Below are 20,756 nucleotides of genomic sequence, written 5' to 3'. Positions count from 1 at the left end.
TTTCTCCTGCATCTTTCGGAATTTTTCTGGTTGTTTTTTTCTGGCAGGAGAATGTTTTTCCTGATGCTTGGTTCTGGGCTATTATCCAACATTTTTCTGAGCTTCAGAAAGATCCCAAGATTCCTTCAAACTACCATCCAATTGCTTTGACAAGCTGCCTCTAAGATTTTAAAAAGGACATTTAAAGCTCGTTTTGTTTGGTTGTTTGAATCAAACAACCTTCTCTCCCCCATTTAGTGTAAGCTTCGACAGCAGTGTTCCACCATGTACTACCATCTGATTTTACTTGAAATATACAATCAGGAAAGCCTTTCTCAAGTGGCATCTTATTTGTTTCTTTTTACCTTAAGTTTTTTGATACTGTGTGGAAGTTTTGCATTTTGCGAGATCTCAACTTATGGGTTGCATGGCCATTTGTCGTTTTTAATTTTTTTTTTAATTAACTGGTGACTACCAGTTCTGTGGGTTTGACACTTTCGTGTTCTTTCTGACAGGAACTTAAGTTTTTCAGTGTCATAATTTTCATTTATTTAAAAAATTGAATACTGTTACTGAAACAGTAGCTAACAGACAATATATGACTTCACATCTTGTATCATTCATTGAGCATAAGGTTAATTGATTGGCAGCTACAGACGGGCCTCAATCATCTACTGACGTGAACCGAAACTGTTTACATGCATTTTGCTACCAATGGGGTATTTGCCCAAATCCTTAGCTCTGTCAAGTGCGTTCTGTGATTCCTGAAGAATAGTTCTTTGACCTTACCTTTGACTTAAGCTGACTTAAACTCCAAACATGAAGCAGCTACGTGTCAACTGTACAAGGACTCAGCAGATAGCCCAGTGTGGCTTTGCTATAAGGAAACACGTGTGTGCGTGCACACATGTATCACATGCACAGTGAAAAAAGTTATTGTCTGATCTCTAAAGTGAGTTTTTCAGATATTGTAATATTGGATATAATGAGAATAATGTATCTTGTCCTTTGAGTGAAGGAAAGTTAAAGAAAACACCACGAATTTAAGTTGCGAATGACTGGTATTAAAGGACACTCTTAAAAGATTAAGAAACATAGTAGATGGGAAATTAGGACATCAAACATGATGTATAAGAGAAGATTTGCAGAAAAAAATAAAAATTAACAGCAAGAATTTCTTCAAACACATTAAAGGTAAAGACAATACGAGAATGGGAGTTATAGGACCCTTGAGAGTTTATAGAGGAAATCTAGCATCTGATTATGAGATGACTGCTTTATTAAATTTATTTTTTTCCTTTGGTTTCTATTAATGAATATTTAAGCAGCCATTTACATCTTGAACAGTTAATAAATGGAAATAATATCAAACAAAATGGCTGCATTAATTCTGAGTTAGTTTGGAAAAATTAAGGAAGTTTTTAAAAATGATAATGCACCTGGGGCAGATATTTTTCTAAGGGTTTGAAGGAGAAAAAAAGATTGGATAGGAGAGCTACTTGCTACTAATTTGTTTCGTACTGTAATTTCTAGAAAAGTGATAAAGATTGCCCCAGTAATTACAAACCCATTAGCCATACATCAGTTGTGAGAAGCGTTTAGGGAAGTTTATTAAAAGATGACATGCAAAGTAACATGAAGCCTAGAATTTTACTCAATAACCAGTATGATTTCACAAAGAAATTGTTGCCTTGCAAATCTTTTGACATTCTTTAAAAATGATACTGCTTATGTAGATGAGAGTGAGGATTTAGATTTGATGTATCTGGATTTTAAAAAGTAGTTGAAGATGCTATATAAATGCTTAAACAACAAAAAATGGGGATAAGGTAGCAAATTCAACAAAAACAATGGTTGGATGGAAGAAAACAGGATTGTATCAAATGGAGTTCAGTCAAACCTGATAACTCTTGCAAGTTGGGTACTTTAAAGCTCAGTCTTAGGACCTTTACTATTTTTAATCTACATCAATTACATAGATGAAGGAAAAGTCAAATTACTTTAAATTTGCAGATTATATTGAACTCTTGGGTGTGGCTAGCTGTGAAGAGGATACTGCTGATTTACAAAAGGATTGTTTCATTTCATGACTTTGGCTAATAAGTGCAAGATAACAAATATTGGTTATTATAATTTGACTTGAGTATGAGTTGGATGGGAAAAATCTAAAGTATTACAAAGGAAAGGGATCTTAATATAGATGTTTAGTCTCTAAAGCTATCCAAACAGTGTGATACTGTTAGTGCGAGGGCAAACAGGATTTTGCATTGTATCTGTGAAGTACTGAATACAAATCCTAAAGAGGATATTTTATTGTACAGGCCACTGTTAAACCAAATTTAGAATACATTCAGTCTTGGTATCCTTACCTTGGAAAATACTTTGAATAGTTGGAAAGGTTTTAAAGAAGGTTTACTAGATTAGTGCCTGGAATATGAGTTATCATACGAGGAAAGGGTGGAAATTATTTAAAATTGTTTTATTTTGAAAGTAAAATTTTGAATTTCGCGCAAAACCACTCGAGAGTTAACTGCGCTAAACTTAGAGAATAAGCTGAAATTTAGCAATACACATTTAACAGTATAAGTTACATGGATTTGTAAATATGTATTTAACTGAAACAAACGTCGATATTAAAATACTTATATATTAGTAAATCCGTTACAACACATTTTCTAAACATATATTAGATATAATGTATACTTTTTGTTTATTTATATTTTTGCATATAATAATATAAACAAAATAAGGCTGCAACTCATGCCTCTATCCATTAAATGTTGTAATTAAAGAAAATGATTTTTGCATGGCTGTAGATAAGTAAGAAAGGATATTTACTTATTATAATATGTTTATAGTATTTTCTGATAAAAACTAACTTTTCGACAAGCGTCATAAAGCTAGATTGCTAATAACTGCAGATTCAAATAGAAAATAAGAAGAATAATTATAAATCTGGTAACTACATTTTCTAGTATGAGTTAACTCACAAAACTTAATAAAATTAGTAAACACTGATACAATATTGATTATGAGAGAAATAAAAACGGAATATATGTGCTTACAGATACAGAATCACATTAAAATTATATTTGGTTTAGTTTTGTCACACAGCTTTCACTCTGTCACAATTAATTTCAATAAAACTAAAAATAACGATTTTCAGTTAAGGCTATATTCAAAGAACTCCAAGTGGAAGTGAATTAAAAACAAGCTGTGCGTGAATTGAAAACGTTAAACTTTGTTTCTTTGTCCAATCGACAGCGTTACCTTGTGGAATTTGTTCTCTCAAAGTATTGAGTGGCTGTTCTGTTTAAATACCTTGAACTTGGTCAGCAGAAAACATTACAATCAGTAGCTGCTTCAACTGTTATATTATATATTACTGGAAAATCGTCTTCGGCAAAATAAATTGATTGACTGTCTCTAATATAGAGACTAAAAATCAAAACAACTACAACGAACCATTCTTAATGACTTTCTGAACTACAAGTTTACGCTAAAACTGCATGCAAACCAAATAAACAAAACAGTTTTAAAATCTGTATAACACTATAGATTTAAAAAACATGTACCTGTATATATATTTCACCCTTACTGGAGAATGAGTGTAATAATTCTGTTTGGAAGAATTGACCAAATTTTGTTTAAATTCACATTATTTTAAGAAAAGAAGGGTTAAAGTTTATCTTACTGAAAATAAAAAAACTTTCATATAAATATTGATGTTCCACTGCATGTTCCTCAGTCTCTTTTTTGGGAATATTTTTGTTGTTGTTTATTGTTTTATGTACTCTATTCCTCTCACAAAACCTTGATTCTTCGGGGTCTTGTTTTGTTCTCTGTCTTTAACTGAAAATGTGAGATACCTGTAAATCTTTGAAAACGAAAACACAGCAACATATGCATTACTCTAATGTCAGTTTATGGCACATTTTATTTATTGAATTTTGCTAGAACAAAATTTACTTTCACGTTACAGGTATTAAATAGGAATATATAATGGTAATATAGTGTCAATTTTTTTTTCAGTTTCTTTCGCAGTTACCAAGACAGTTTGTTTGTTTGAAGTTATATACAAAGCTACGCTATAAGCTATGTGCGTGCTTTGCCTATCATATGTATCGAAACTCGGTTTCTAGCGCTGTAATTCTGCAGACATGCTGTTGTGTCACTGGTATGCTGGAAGATAAAATATTAGAAATTATATTTATGCAAAACAATCCCTCTAGCGGATACTATTATAATTCACTATTTAGATGCTGTTTGGTATTAAAATGATGGTGTGGTATGATCCTTTTTATATTTTTAACTCGAAAGTTTTCTTGGAAAATATTATAGAAAGGTAAGAGGAAAGTGGAGCTAGAATGCCATTGTATATTACACAATTTTTAGACAGTTGATTAACTGAGAAACTTTACTAATGAAAATAACTAAGCTACTTAACGTATTAGGCTAAAGTAAGTGGAAAGGAAACCAAACGAATTGCCCTAATATTAATAACTACCGTTAGTTTTGGTAAAAGCATATATTATTATAAATTCTAACGTTATTAATTACAAGCCTTTCCTGTTTCCATCGTAGATATAAAACTATAATGTAAAATTTAAGGGCAACATGGAACTTGGTGATCTACTTAGACGATAAAACTATTTAAAAAAATAAATAAAAACCACTTATTTTCATTATTTAAAAGGCCAAACACCTTACTGGTCATAGTCATAATCATATAAAATTTAACGTGTGATAACCCAAAAATTATTTTAATTGAAGAAGAGTCATAATCTACCAAATTTGTATCAGTGTTACAGTCTTACCATTCTTACAATAAAATATGAAAAAAATTATACTTCCACACTGTTCGTTTCATCTAGAAAAAAAAATGGAGATCTTGTTTTTCTATAACAAAGTTCCCATCCTAGGTATCACTCTAATGCTAGTAACCATTCTCTGGACCTTTTCTAACTATTTAGTGTCTTTCCTGAGGTAAGATGTTCAAGACTTTGCATATTTCAAATAAGACCAAACAAGTACTATGAAATTACAATTTTTTTAGGCTTACATTCTATATTTCAACCTCGATATAATCTGAAGTGTTAGTCATATAAAATTTAACTTGTGATAATCCAAAAGCATTATATTGCTTTTATGATAATTAAACATGATCTGCCATTTATATGCCTGTTAGCTATGTAGGAAGTGCAACAAACAATCAATTTATTTATTAATGAAGATGAAAATGGTTGAAAAAATATGTACTACATTTTATTTACAAGTTTGAACAATTTGAAATAACTTGTATAAAACTATAAACATAATTTTACAGCTGAGTTATGTGTGAAAATTTAGAATAATTTTAGGGTTAAAACTTTGTGAATCATCAAGGTTCTTTTGTTATGCAAAATGAAAATGAAATGTACCAGTTAAAAACTTAGTCTGTGAACAATTGGGAGTATCTTAAAGAACCAGTTATCCACTACTTAAACCAGTGATGTACATTCTCAAACTACAAGTCATGATGTATCATTTAAGAATTTCTCTGTCATCACAGCAGGATCTTTAGACCCTGAATTCTATTGTTTTTAAAAAAGTTTACCATATAGCTGAAGATCACCTTAATGATTGACAAAGTTCTTTTGACCTAAAGTTGTTTTATATGTATAAACATTGGTTTATCAGTCCTTTAACTGCTTTTCTTAACTAAATAAATTAATGATGATATAATTTCAGGAACACAATTTTCAAATTTTGTTGATGATGAAACAAGTTATTTCAAAACATTCAAACTTCTAAATAAAATTTTTTCTGTTCTATCAACTGCCTTATCTTCATTATTAAACCATCATGAATCCATTGCTAGCAGTATATTTACCCAAAACACCAAATAATCTAAATAATTTTGTAAATCAGAAGCATCTTTCTTACAACATCCAAGACCTAGAGAAATTTGTCAATTATTTCTTTGTCCGTGTCACTTTGATGTAATTCAAAATTGGTAAAGACTCTGATACTATACCCAGAGGTATGCCAATGGTGACATTAATTCAAGTTGTCTAAATTTTGTTTATAACAACCATATATATTCTTCCATCTAAAAGCTTTTCTATTAGGTAAACCAACTTATCTCCCACATATTTTTTAACAAGTTTTGTATAATCTCTGAAAATCAATATACACATTCTACACCCTCAACTATTTTAATGAATGCCAAAAAATTATCCCCTAGTGAATACCCAAATTTGTTAAACTTTGATGAAATAATTTACTACAAATCTTTTAAAAACTATCCATCACAGATGTAATGCTAACAGACCTATACTTATATGAACAGTTTTTCTTATCACTTTAAAAAAAGGAAACATTAGCAGACTTGTCTTCTGAAACCTGTTCATTGTTCCTGAATTTACAAGAAATAGTAGCAAGTTGCTCATGTTTGGTCTGTAACCTTCTTCAAAGCACTGAAGTAATATCTAGTCCAAGAGAAGTATCATTCTTTCCAATTCCTTGTAAGGTCAAAATTAATTTGATTTTGTTTCTATCTAGTCAGTGGCAGAATAATGGGAGGGAAGACAGAACTGCAGCCTAGGAGACTTAAGGCAAATGTAGACCCAAAAAAATACAGGCTAGGATACTGTATTTATATTGAAAAAGTAAGAATAATTTAAAAAGAAATGAGTTAAAAAATTTTTTAATTAGTAATGCAACTTGAAATTTTATAATTATGAAATTTTTTTTCTCAAGGATTCATGTTAAAATAAGAATAACAATTAAAAATGTATCCTAAATAGAAATTAAAAAGGTATCCTAAATAGAAATTTAATTATTTTTTCATACATTTGTAGACTAAGGTGTATATTTAATCATGAAGTAATAATTGTATTACAAAAATAATATGCTTGAATAGGCTTTGCATTATTCACTGTTCTAGACCACTGCATCTAACAGCTGTTCAGGTTGAGAGATGTCACTTAAATCTATTCGTAAATATTTAAGAAGAAATAAAATTTAAAAACTAACAAACAATAGTAATGAGTCTTCTTGTGTCATCTCTCAAATTTGATACCCCACTCCCATCGTAACATTTTGCTTTTAATATTTTTACAGAATTTGTTGCTCTTAGTTCATACATTTTAAGCAAATCTCTTTCTTGTATGATGTTTTTTATTTCATGTCATCCTATTTAACCACCCCTCTTGGTCATCTTTCTCCTGTCACAGCAGTAATGCTCTTCTTTAAATGTATTTATTGTGCTCTTTGTGATTCATCCTGAGTTGGTACTTTCAGCCACACTTTTCTTGTTTTTTTATAAGCAGCATGTGTATTTCACACTAAAACAGTAAACAGTATTCCAAGTGACAACTATATAGTTATTTATCTTGAAAAGGAATGCCTGTTTTGACTTGTAATGAGTATGTGCTATTAGTTGTCTTAACCCTTTTGCTGTGGGTTTGGTGTATGATATATGAGTTTGTCTACACATTTGCATGCATTAAGTATTTGCATTATAACTTTTGATACAGTATGTGTATCTTCACAAACTTTGGTAGACTTTTAGTAAACATTACAATTATGCTATATAAAAAAATCAGATGTAAGACTTTATATTTTTAAGTTTCTTTACTCAAACTATGTAGGGTCAGTCACTTGACCAACCTCGTAAACATCATAAAAAAATTAAGAAATATAAATTATGCTTTTTTGTGCTAGAATGACTACATATTATAAAATGAAAGTACAAATGTTTAAGTAGCTTAAGTCTCATGATGGTATATATTTTCATATAATTTTTTTTATTATATGGACCTTACAGTCATGTCTAATTGCATAACAAATCTTTCATTGATGTAGGGCACATGCACTTATATCCAGTAAAATATAACTGATCTTTAATTTTCCCTGTCTTGGCTGTGTTTTAGTGGACTAGTATTTTGTGATATATAGTCATATTTCAATTATTATACAATATATATATGTATATTGATTTTTCCAATTTAGAAATAAATTATTAAACTTATTTTTCTTAACATATAAAATGATAAATCAAGAAGTAAAGGAAACAATTATTTCTTTTGGCTATGAACTTTGGACTTAGTTGCTGCTGGACACAAGTTGCTAAGCCTTTTAAAATTTTGTACTAGAGGATATCAAACAATTTTTTTAAAATTCTTTTAGGTTTTACATATACATTTGAATAACCAAAAAATCAGAAATAACCAAAATGATACCATTCAATTCCACTATAATTTATTAATCTTAGTTTATAAAATATATTTAGATTTAAAAAAAACTAAATGAAACTTCAAGTAGGCTAAAGATGCAACCTTTAAATCTTGAATTGAAGGAATGTGGAAGCCTTTTCAAAGATTAAAATAGCAGGTAAAACCACTCTGGGGATATTTTAAGCTGTTTATTGATTATTCATGTCATATATTGAAGTAATTGTATATAAGGAACCATTTCCAAAAATGGAAAGAGGTGAACAATGTTTGATTCAGTATAAAAGCTATATCTCTGTAAAATAAAAAAGATATGAGGTTCTTATTTGATATTATAACTTGATAATGTTTGTAATTTGAGTTCTTAAATTTGTACAAAACTAGATTTGGTACGTTGACATCACAAACATCAAATTTTAAACAATGCTACATTTAACATATCATGCGACTCACTAATATCTATATTTGGATGTGTTCTTTGAATATTTACTTTTAAATTAGAAATTAACTCATATATTATATTAAAGTTTGAATTATAACCTTCAGTTTGATTCCAAACTTACTGATGTAAATTCATAAAATAGTACAATAAAATTTTTAATGCAACATAACAAACTTTTATATGGTCTTTGATCTGTCATGAAAGGGTTAAATGACTTATCTGCCACATCTAAAACCATCTATATCAAATGCATAATACAAGTTATAATAATTATTTCACTTAATATAGTTAAAAATAATTTACCAAATGTTTGTCCTATTTAAAATGTGACCCTCAACATAATGAATACAGCTAGAATAATTAGTTTGTCATTGGCAAACTTGACTAATTTATTAGTTCTTTACATCAGTATCATACCACTGATCCCCCGAGTTTCTCCACTAAAAACAAGGGTCTGTTAGATTGGTTAGACTTTGTAGCAAATGTTTGCTGCTTTTTTCTTCTTTTTTTCTTCCAGCTACTCTATAAATCCCACTGTCCAGTCTTTACCTAACTCCTACTGGTGTGATTTACCTTGCTATTCTTTTTTGTGGCACCTTATCAAAAGCTTAATGAGAACCCAAGTTCATCGAGTCTACAATCTTTCTTTTGTAACAGATAAGTAAGATTCTCCGTTGGTGAAAGGATATTTAATTTCTTTTATGACATAATTTTTCTCTCAATTACTTTGTAAATCTTCTTTTACCAGACCTAGATTTTTTTTCACTGTGCAAGTAAGATTAACTGACATATAATTTCTCTAACTCTTAATATGCCCTTTAAAAATAAAATAAACGTAAGCATCTCTCCACCCCTCAGGCAACACTTTCTTGATTTATCAAAAGCTAAAGAAAAAGTTTTGAATAAATCTTTGTTCTAAGTGTCAAATATTTTATTTCTTCAGTACTCAAGACTTCAGTTAAATTTTTGGGTAATCATTTCTAAGCATCAAGTATAATATTGTTACAACTACTTTGTCAGTCACTTTTTATTTTACTTAAACTAAAATATTTTAATGATTTTATTTATTTTGTGTATTTGTTTTAATATATATTTCTACTAAAACTAAACTTGTGTAAAATATAAAATTTCAGGTTTTATTTTGTGTTTAGTTCCATTGTATGGATTGTCTGTGAATGTGGTTGGCCAGAAAAGTAGCCCATGAAATGACCCAAGTTATGCACCATTCTTTGTGTAATACTCTTTGATGACAGAGCAGTAAGTTTGTTTAATTAATTTACAGTTGCTTCTTTAAAACTATATGTTGACAGACCATGGTTTACAGTTCATTAAATTTCAAGATATCTTGATTTTTATTCAAAATTAATCTATCATTTCCTTTATTAACTTCATGAGTTGTTGTGGGTGTTGAGAATGTTGAAGAGTGCTTTATAAAAGATTCAGTGAAAAAGCTTTATCCATAATCAGTTTTAATAATTGTACATGTACATTACTTCTCTGTTTATTGATGCTAAGGCTATAATAAATTCACTAAGTTATTTCTCACATGAATCATATATTGTTTTGTTTGAAAGACCTTAGTGATGTATTATAACATGAAATTTGTCCTTGTGTGTTACTACATAATGATTTTATTGCTATTAGCAATTTTTATTATAAAACAAATCATAATTCCTGTCAGCATTTCTCTAGACATGAAACCCCATGTTTTTATTAACTGTGGTACATGGTAACTGCAGTAGCTTCTACAATGAAAATGTTTTGCCCAACTTCATTCCTTTTTCAAATAAGGCTTGTCAATAAGCCAATAAAACAAGAGTTGTGATTTTTAATATCACTACTACTTTTGCAGGTGTTGCAGTAACTAGTATCCTGTTCACTGAAGTAAGAATCAAAAGATGTATTTACTGAACTGAGAAGCTAAACCACTAGTTACTTTTACTAAGAAAATTGTTTCCAAATCATACTTAAATCTGTTGATAATACAGCCATTTCTCAATCTCTAAGACTTTGACTCTTTGCCTATCTAAGCATTTAGAATGCTTGTTTCAGTCTTTTGTACTCCACTGAAGTACCTTAGGCAAAATCTCAATCTTTTTGTTTATATTTATATATTACATAAAAATGAAAAAATCTTACTGATAAGTATAAATTCTCAAGTTACAGTTCTTATTGCAGAGCTCAAGCAAACCTCTCCTCTTCTGCCTCTCATATCTAGTGTTTGTCACCTGATGGGATGGGTCAGTCTCATTCAAACATGTCCATGATATGATCTGTTGTGATGCGAACCAAGGGTATCTCTTCAGAGGATTCTGAGGTGGCTTTTGCAAATCATTGAGGAGAATTTAGACTTTCTTTTCTGGCTGTTCCTTTTACTAAATTGACCTAAACAGAGAAACATTTTGATAAGCCACCTCCAGCCTCTTTTCTTCAGTTGTTTTCTTGGATTTTTGTGAGGTTTTGGGGAGCGTTGCAGTTCAGAGCTTTACCTTTTGGTTTTATATCAGCATCTTGTGTCTTCTTCAAAGTTTTGAAGTTTTTCTCATAACCTGAATTACATGGATCTGTGCATACATCATTATATGGAAAACTTGCTCCTTCTTATCAATTAGTAGAACAACACTCTCAGATTCTCCTTTCAGAAGCCACAAAATTGGGCTTCGTTATCACACTGAATAAATATATTTTGTCACCAGTACAATATCTCATTCATCTGTGTGTATTTTTCAATACTCTCTTAAGATGTGTTCAACCACCATACATAAGGCTTCAAGCCATGGAAAGAGCTGTCAGGTTTTTACTTCTCTTGGTTATCTTTTTTTTTTTTTTGATGTGAGCATCCATTGAGCCTATCTTTCCTTTGGGATGAATGCATATGATGTCCCTTTACTAATCACTGTGGAATCAGTAGATCATGCATCCTGATCCTTTGGATGAGCTGTCTCCTTGCATAGGAGCAACATTGTCATTTGTGAAATAGTGATTGGATCAGAACAACACTTTTATTCCACCACCTCATCCCAAGATCCATTTGTTCAGACATCTTTTTAGGTATGGTGTGCTTATCTTCAAGGTTAGGAGCTCCAGGGTACTTGGATGGAAGATAAATCTATCCTTCACATCAATGTTCTTAAACTTCATGCAGTACGCTGGGCAATGGTTCAAAGCATGTTTTCCTTGAAGGGAAAAATTGATATGATACATTCTGACAATTCCATGGTGGTATCTCAGATTTCTCTTCAAGGAAGTACACATTCTCAAGACCTTTGTTTTCATACCTTGGACCTTCTGTACTGTGCATATTCTTATCCAATGAGTCATTAAGTATGTCATGTTCCAAAGGGGTTAAATTTAATTTCAGATCACTTGTCTTAACCCAACTGAATTTTCCAGCATGACTGATGCTACATCATAAGGTTTATAAGTGGATTTGCTCACATTTTGGATCTCCAATGATGAATGCCTTTGTGAATCATTGGAATCCTACACTGCAGTTGTTTTGATCTTCAATACCTTATTCTCAAGCATTGCAGTAAATGTGTTCATTTAGCACTGGACAGATTCATATCTGTATGCATTTTCTCCCAGTTTGGCTGTTTATTCAGGTTCTAATTATGGTTTGTTCTATTCCCTGTTGAGTTCTCTTGGTTACACCATATTGGCCAACTCAAGCATAATTTCTGCTTTTTCACTACCTGCAGGAGTGTCCACCTTTATTTCTTTCATATTCTCAGTCTTTGCTGAGGCAACCTTGATCAGACATTCTCCACCCAGACATATGGAAACTCCATCTTCTAATTTGGAAATTGTGTTCCTGTTCCTTTGTATTTAATTAAATCTCTCTGTAGGCCAGTCATGATCATTTATCAACAAAAGTGAAATATTTATTGTCAGTTGTGTATTGAGAGGTATTTAAACCCTCTTCATTCCAAAGTATTTACCATATCCTGTTTTGTGACATGGGTATTTGAGAAGGGTCTTGCTTTGTCTACAATGGCTTTATATAAGGCATCTTTATCCACTATTTTTAGGCATTCCAAATATTGGAAGGATTTTGAATCCCCAGTTCTATATGGTCTGCTAGAATCCTTTTGTATTCTTTAGCTAAAGCAAACTTTTCAAGTTACCAAATTGGGATTTTACAGTTGTTTTCATGTCTCATCCTCCTTTTGAGGCCTTAGTTCCTTGTTCTTTTCTTCATCGTTCTCTTAAATACTGTTTTTGTTGTTGGTCAGTGTTGTTTGCAATTGATGTGCATAGGACTAGTTATCATTGCCCATTTGTCCTGCTTTACCCTGATAGGCCTTTTCTTCCCAAGACTCATGCAATCAGGAAAGGAGGAGCCTTCTTACCAATCCATTTGCCAGCCATTTCTCACCTTTATGACATCCCCAATCCTGATCTGTTGGTATGTCCTGTAGAACCTTCAAGTGTTATGTGGCTTGTACTAACTCATTGACGTACTAGACTCCGGCAGAATAATTACCTCTTTTCTTTCAGGCTGATTGTCTCTATGACTATAATCGTTCCTTTACACTTGTGGAACTCAAACTGGCCCTTTGTTGGTCGGACCTAATGGTATACACTTTTAAATGCTGTGCCATTCATCTCCTGCATCTCTTGCTATTCTTCTGATTGTTTTTAACTAGATCTGTCAGGAAAATGTTTTCCTGATGCCTGGCACTAGGATATTTTCCTACCTTACTCTAAACCTGAGAAGGATCCTAAGAATCCTTCAAATTACCATCCAGTTGCTTTAACAAGCTGTCTATACAAAATCTTAGAGAGGATTGTTAATTCTCATCTTGTTTGTTTCCTCAAAGTAAACAGCCTGTTCTCGCCCACCCAGCGTGGGTTTTGATGACAATGCTACACCGTGGACCACCTGATTCGCTTCAACCCTCAACCAGAGAAGTTTTTCTCAAACGACATCTTGTATCAATATTCTTTGACCTTGAGAAGACTTATGATACAACATGGAGGAATGGTATTTTGCAAGACCTCCATTTATATGGGTTACGTGACCATTTGCCAATATTTATTTTAAAATTTTTAATGGGCAGGCGATTCCAAGTTTGTGTGGGTTCAGCACTTTCCTGTCCTTTTCTACAGGAACTTGGAGTCCCTCAAGGCTGTGTTTTGAGTGTCACACTTTTCATTATAAAGATTAATGCTATCACAGAACAACTCCCTCTTACTGTTGTAAACTGGCCCTATGTCAACAACTTTCACATCCCATGTCAGCATTGAACATGTGTTATATTGAGCAGCAGCTACAGACTGCCTTTAATCATATATTGAAGTAGACCACAGCAAACAGTTTTACCTTTTCTGTCTCTACAATTGTTTGCTTGCACTTTTATCACCAACGAGGTATTCACCCTGATCCTAACTCCATATCGGTGAAGTTGTGCTACCTCTGGTCCCTGAATCAAAGTTCTTGGAATTTATCTTTGCCCGTAAGCTGACTTTTATACCACACATCAAGCAACTACGGGTCGAATGTACAAGAGCACTGAGCATCCTCCTTGTCATTTTTTCCACCATTTTGGGAGCAGATTGATGTTCTATGCTTAAGATATATTGTTCTCTTATTCGAATGAAACTAGACTATGGATCACTGATCTATGGCTCTGCCAGGACCTTGGTCTTAAAATGCTGAACCCCATTCATCAACAGGGACTTTGGCTTTGTATTGGGGCTTTCTGAACTTCCCAGTTCAGAACTTACACACAAAGTCTCATGAACGTCCTTTGCACCTCTGCCATTTGCAACTGTCTACTGTGTGCTTTGAAACTTCATTCCTCACCAAAGCATCCCACCTGGGGTTGTGTTTTTTGTTTTTCCTTGATGGGCCATGCTTTTTCAAAACAGGCAATCTGCCATTGCTCCTTTTGGCCTTGTTATTCAAGAGCAGTTGAGTGAATTGGGCTTGTCCTTGGATAGCATTACTGTACCCACCAGTCAGCCCATCCCATGTTTTATTACAGACCACAAATGTGACCTATCTGAGAAATGCAGATACTCCCTATTGGAAATACTGTCTGTTATTTGCTGAACATCTTTCAAACCATCCTTCCCTTCCTATTTATACAAATGGTTCAAAATCAGGTGACTCTGTGGGCTCTGCCATAGTTTGTTGTGGTTCAGTGGTTGTGCACAGAATCCCCTCTACAGCTTCTGTGTTCACTGCTGAACTGTATGAAATTTCTCTTGCCCTGGATCACATAGAAGATAAGCAGTACTCAAATTGCACTGTTTATACTCACTTGCTTAGTTCTCTACTGGCCCTGGAACAATTTCACGTAAGTTTATACCCTGTTCTCGCCGATATTCAAAACTGATTTGATCCAGTTTGTCTAGATACCAATCCACGTTGCCATTTGTGGGAATGAGCTTGCAGACACTGCAGCTAAATCTGTCTGCTCTGGCACTATCACTGCTGTACCTTTTCTATACATGGACTATGGTCCTGTATTCAAGGCTCAGCTCCATGGTTTATAATTGGTTTGCCTGTTGCACTGTTTCTCAGGATTTTCTGACACGTATTACTCACCAGACTACTAAAGGAGCTTGAGAACCCCCAGTTTTGAGTTGCTGGGGTGATGGACATTGTTGTTTTTTTTTCATCCAGGGTGTTTGAGTGTGTTCCTCCAGTCTTGGAGAAGAGGGTGAAGTTGGGGCCCTTCTTTTTGGGTCTCTGGATGTTTTTCCCAGATGTTAGTAGGAGTGACACCTTCTTGCTTTTGAGCATACTTGTAATTTCAGCTGAAGTTTGACATGATGTTATCCAGTTGAGGATTGTGTGGCTCTTCTTTTTGATCAGTGTTGGTTTTGTACAATGTTCACGAAAGGAGGTCAGCTATCTCCTCAAAATTCCAAATGCAAAATGGTTTCATCCTAGGCCATTGGTTGAGTGCAGGTTCTACGTCTTCTCCATAATTCTGGGTCAAGTGAAATACTCCTTCTCCATATGGTTGAGGAGTAAGGATGAGTGTTCATAATTCCAGACTGGATGAGTTCTGTTCCTTTGGTTGAGTATGGTGTACACAATCCCATCATTCTGTGCCTAGTGTGTTGCCTTTTGGACTTTTTCAAGTGGAGGAGAAAGTTTGTCTATTTAGGTACTGTTTACATTTTCATCATGATGATTCCAGTGTGGTGAAGTGTATCATACTCTGGCTACAGGTTGGAATACAATCAAAACTAAGTGTGTGTGTGTGTGTATATATGTACCACTAACGTGTACATTAGTAGCCAATTTTTTGTTACCATCAAAACGTGGTACATAGGTGCCACAACTCTTTTAGTTCCAGTCCCAAGTTGTGGAATTTCAGCTGTCTTGTCAGGTCTGATCTCAACTGACACTTACCCATGTTCTATTCCACCTTTGATGTCAGAGCAAAGTTACAGGTGAAGAACATATCTGTTCTGGATGTAGTGCAGTTCTCCCACTCTTATACCAATTTTTATTGTGGTACACTCTTGTTCTGTACAGATGTTTTCTGTATGGATAATGCCTACACCAGCCTCAATGTAGAATTTTAGCCATACATAAGTGGATGCTTAGTATGTTTTGAAAGCTAACATTTTCTTACACTGAAAATATATTTTTAATAACACTTTCCTCTGCTGACACTATTCCATCCTACCTCCCCACTAAAAGCCATTTTATGTCTTGAATAAGGTGTTCATATATTGTACCTAAATAGAAGAAGTTTGAAAATTTGAATTCACCTAAAGCATTTGAGTGGGGTATAAAAGGCTAGAGCAAATTTTTTTAATATTAAGCTAAGATGGGCAAACAGTGGAAATGCTGGAGACTGAGAAATATGGATATTATCAGAGGAGGTATTATTAGAAATACATTTTCAGCTTAGGAAAATGTCATCTTTCAAACCACTTACTCATTAATTTTATTTACTAAGTAAAGAACTTCTGTATGTCCTATAAAGAATGTTCTATATAACATATATCAGTAAATGTCAATATGCATGTGTATCTATTCCTTTTAGATTTCCATATTTCTTGATCAGTCAGCACCAAACTTAGCACAGTGACTTGAGGAAGGTCATGGGAGAGGGTTAGTCCCCTTTTCTAAATTTGGAAAAACTATCAATGTTGAGTATCCTTCAGCATTAGAATGACCATGTCACCACTGATATAATTTTTATAAATGGTGTCTTTCTTTTCAGTATTGGTACTGTTATATATTGTTATTGCATTTTTAATGTTATTATGTTTAAGAAAGAAAAATAAGGCACAATTTTCAATCTTTTGGTAGATACAAGTTTTTGTTTCATTCATTTAATGAACAGGTACAGTGGCTATATACATATGCACACCTGAAAGACATAAAGTGGTTGAATTTCAAGAGATTATGCGCATTTCAAAATAATTCAACCAAATTATATTAAAAATATTATTCAAGTGGTAATGCAATAATATTAATGCAACTTTTCCCTTTTCTTACAGTGTGATGCTTCAGAGACAAAGGTTACCTGGGGTATATGTTGTTCCATCAGCTGGTTCACCACTGAGTAAGTTAGCCTCTGTATTTTAAACATCACTTTTACTTTAATACAAATGTAGTGTATCATTTTTAACATAGGAAATTGTGGTGTTTGAGCAGATTTGTTTGAGTTTATTGTGATAAAATTATCACTATTTATTTCAGAAGTTACTACAAAAATGAAATACTAGTTCAAAGCTGTTACAGAAATAGAAAAGCTTTATAAAATATGTCATTGCTTTACCCATGGTTAGTTTTGTAAGAATCAGTGAGTATTTGTAGCATAGCTACAGTTAAACAATATGTTTGTATGCTTAGTTTTTCACAAAAAGAAAACTAATAATGAAAATATCATTTGGGCTTATCTTACATTTTAATTATAAAATTGTACATGTATTTATTTCCATGAAAATGAATAGAATTCTGCATTATTGTATTGAAAACAAAGAACATTTAATTTGTTACATTAACATAAAATTTAAGGACAGCAAGGGACCTGTCAGCTCTTTCAGGCTATCCCATCCATTAAAGTAATTTTAGGTGAAACTACAAGTTTTTAAAATACTTGCCAAGTCTTTTCTTAAACTCCATTAAATTTACTACATCTATTACATCTGAAAACAATTCATTCCAAAGGCCAGTTGCTGTATCAGAAAAATAAAAGTGCTTTTACTAAAGATATTCCTACCCAGTGGAAGTGAGGGAAAATATCAGTCTGGGCAAGATTTCAGAGTGCCATTCCTGAGGACTTGTGTACTAAATTAAACACCAAGCCTAATGAAATAACTTTATTACAAATCTGATATAAGATATTTGCAGTTGAACAGTCACACTTGTCCTGCCAAGCATCCAGTTGTTGTTCTGATGAGATGGATCACATCTTCCTAGCCTTTAATGAGCCAGACTTCTCTATCACAGCTTTGGAGTTAATTGGATCAGCTAGTTCATGTTTGATGGAGAGGATGGCTAGGTTATTGAGCATTAATTGGCTTATTGTGGATCTCAAGTAAGTCTTAATTTCAGTTTGGAAAAGCTATTTATATGTTGTATTGCTCACACACTTAGTGAAAAGGAATGTCCTCAATATGATGAGAAAGTTAGGGAAAGATTCCTCAAATCTCCACTTACCATATTTAAATATTCCACATGCCTTTTGTCTACTGTTTTGTTTCTGGTGGCTTCATCATAGATTTTGATGTGTCAACAAAGATGATGAAATTCTTTCTGTAGTCCACTGTTGATGATATCATAACATATCTCTATGAGATGGTAAAGGGAGGGAGCATATCTATATATGTAGTTTACAGTCTGCTTGTCCTAACCAACAGTGTGAGATATAAGGAATATGGCTTTTTAATTCCAATTTAGAGTGGAGAAATCTTGGCTACTTTCTTTGGGTCTGGCTTGTAGTGTTGATAAATTAGGTAACATTTCCACCCATATATGAAGAACATGTCTATTCTGAATGTAGTGCACTAGGGTGTGAATTATCCATTGACTCAGTTATGATCTATACAGATGATGCTTTCATCAGTCCCTTCACTTTATCAATGTGGGATTTTAACTATAAGTGTAAGAGGGGGTGAGTATTTTTTGAAATTAACATTTTGTTAAATTAGGAATGTATTTCCACTAACACTTACCCCTCTCACACACTCCTCCCTCTCTTCCTCTCCATTGAGAGCCAGTGTTATCCTGGCAGTTGAGTAATAGTTGTAAATGTAAGTAGAGGGTAAGTACTATTGGAAATACTTTTTTGATTTAAGAATATTTTAAGTTTTAAATTATAATTCATTTATAGTTCAATGAAATGCTTAAAATTAAGAAATAGAAATGTGTTTTTTCATTTTAACTCTGTTGAATAATTCATCTCAAAATATCTTCCTTGGATCATATATATAATTTCATATCTGTTTTCAGTTATAGTTCAATTTAAATGTTTCATTTTCCTTTCCTGTTCCTTACTGTTGATTATATACATCACATGTCAACAGGAATCAGCAGGCAATAGAATGGTATGAACAGCAGAGATTCCTTTATTTTTGACAAAAATAATTTAATACACTATTTTGTACTGTAAGACATGTAGAGCAAGGGCAAAGTTTGGTTATTTTGTAGCAGTTATTAAACCTTTCAAATGTGAATTTTAAAACAGAATACATAATTAACTAAAATATAAAAATGTACATACAACTTAAGTGTCTCTCTATAACATTTATGTAAGAAACAAATGAAGTGCTGCTGTGAACAAAGTAACCAATACTAGTATAAACAGTTACATTTACTTGAGGACAACAGTTTGGTGCTAATTTCAAATAACTGTTGTTATAGTTTGAGATTAATTGTTTCTAACAGTTGTAAACATGTACATGTTAAAAGTATGTTTAACTTCTAAAAGGTTAACTGTGTAAGGTGGGAGTTGCACCTGTCAGGGCTTGACAGAATGTTGTCTGTGTTTCATCTTTGAAACATACTTTTCAAAAGAGCACATCAACTAAACAGGTGAACTGTGGAAGATGGGGCTTGCACCTGTGAGAGGTAGACAAAATTTAGTCTGTATTTTATCTTTGAAACATACTTTTCAAATGAGTACACAAACTAAATTACTGTCTAGACTTGCAGACACATGACTACCTATTTATGCTTCAAACTATACTTTGCCACATTTAGCATTGCTCATAGTTTGTCACATAATACAAAAGTAAGAAGTTTCATTATTCCTTTCAATATTTCTTTTGAAATAAAGAAACAAAACTAAAATTATGTAAAACATCAAACACTAACACACTTGATGATAATTTCTTCACAATATGATTGTAAAGTTGCTTAAATTTTGAATGTAGCCTAGTGATATGCAGATAGGAGTTTAAAAAGTGTCATTATGAAAAGGTTTGTCACTATCCAGATTCCCTTTATCTCTCTCCCTCTCTTTTATTCTCCAAGAGAAAGCAAGTACAGAACTTTGTCATTCTGTGGTACTGTACTTACCTCAACATTCTTAATATGGCTAGAAATACCAAAGAATTTAATGTAAGCAGCAAACTTTATTAATGTACCAATAGTAACTCTATTAATACCATTAATACAAATAGTTAAAAACAGAGGCCCAAATGCTGGGGATTGAGGCTTTCCACTAGTAACAAGGATCCAGTTTGATGGAACTTTAGTACTAACCATATGCTTTCTTCCATTTAATTAATTATTTTTCCCAATCCATACTGATGAGATTTTCTAAGTTAATCTTATTTCATAGCACATTATTAAAGGTTTTCCAAAACTATAGTAAACAAGTCCAAATAACAAGTAATGTTTACAGAAAGATAAAGATAACAGATTTATGAAGCAAAATTAAGGTGCTGTAAAAAATTTGACCTCAAAACTTCTAAATGTATATAGTGAGTTATGTATTAGATTGATACTCTCTTTTGTTAAATGAAAATGTATTTTCCAGATTGTTTTGTTCTCAGTTTATTTTCATTGTATGTGTATATATTTTAAGCCTTATTTACTTAAACGTGTTAATAGAATGGTTTGGAGTGCTGTTCATCTGGCAGGGCATTACCAAGGAGGAGTATTTCGTTTCACTTTGTACATGCCACACAATTAT

The 20,756-nt window shown here is 32.5% G+C and overlaps 1 long non-coding RNA gene across 22 annotated transcripts; it reads left to right on the top strand.

Moving 5' to 3' along the window:
- The first annotated feature begins 4,129 nt into the window (after window positions 1-4,129).
- Window positions 4,130-20,749, top strand: LOC143249232 (uncharacterized). 22 transcript variants are annotated; one of them, XR_013027673.1, is made up of 7 exons: window positions 4,153-4,324; window positions 6,523-6,629; window positions 9,155-9,298; window positions 9,789-9,894; window positions 16,653-16,720; window positions 17,113-17,177; window positions 20,675-20,749. It is a non-coding gene; the product is annotated as an uncharacterized LOC143249232 (long non-coding RNA). The 22 variants fall into 22 exon arrangements; XR_013027678.1 differs by lacking the exons at window positions 16,653-16,720; window positions 20,675-20,749 and adding an exon at window positions 4,902-4,965 and having other exon boundaries at window positions 4,152-4,324; window positions 17,113-17,422; XR_013027672.1 differs by lacking the exon at window positions 20,675-20,749 and having other exon boundaries at window positions 4,156-4,324; window positions 9,789-9,891; window positions 17,113-17,422.
- Window positions 20,750-20,756: the final 7 nt, after the last annotated feature.

The sequence above is a fragment of the Tachypleus tridentatus genome, chromosome 4 (assembly GCF_004210375.1).
Source record: "Tachypleus tridentatus isolate NWPU-2018 chromosome 4, ASM421037v1, whole genome shotgun sequence".
NCBI lineage: Eukaryota > Metazoa > Arthropoda > Merostomata > Xiphosura > Limulidae > Tachypleus > Tachypleus tridentatus.
This window is presented reverse-complemented; position numbering and strand designations above follow the sequence as displayed.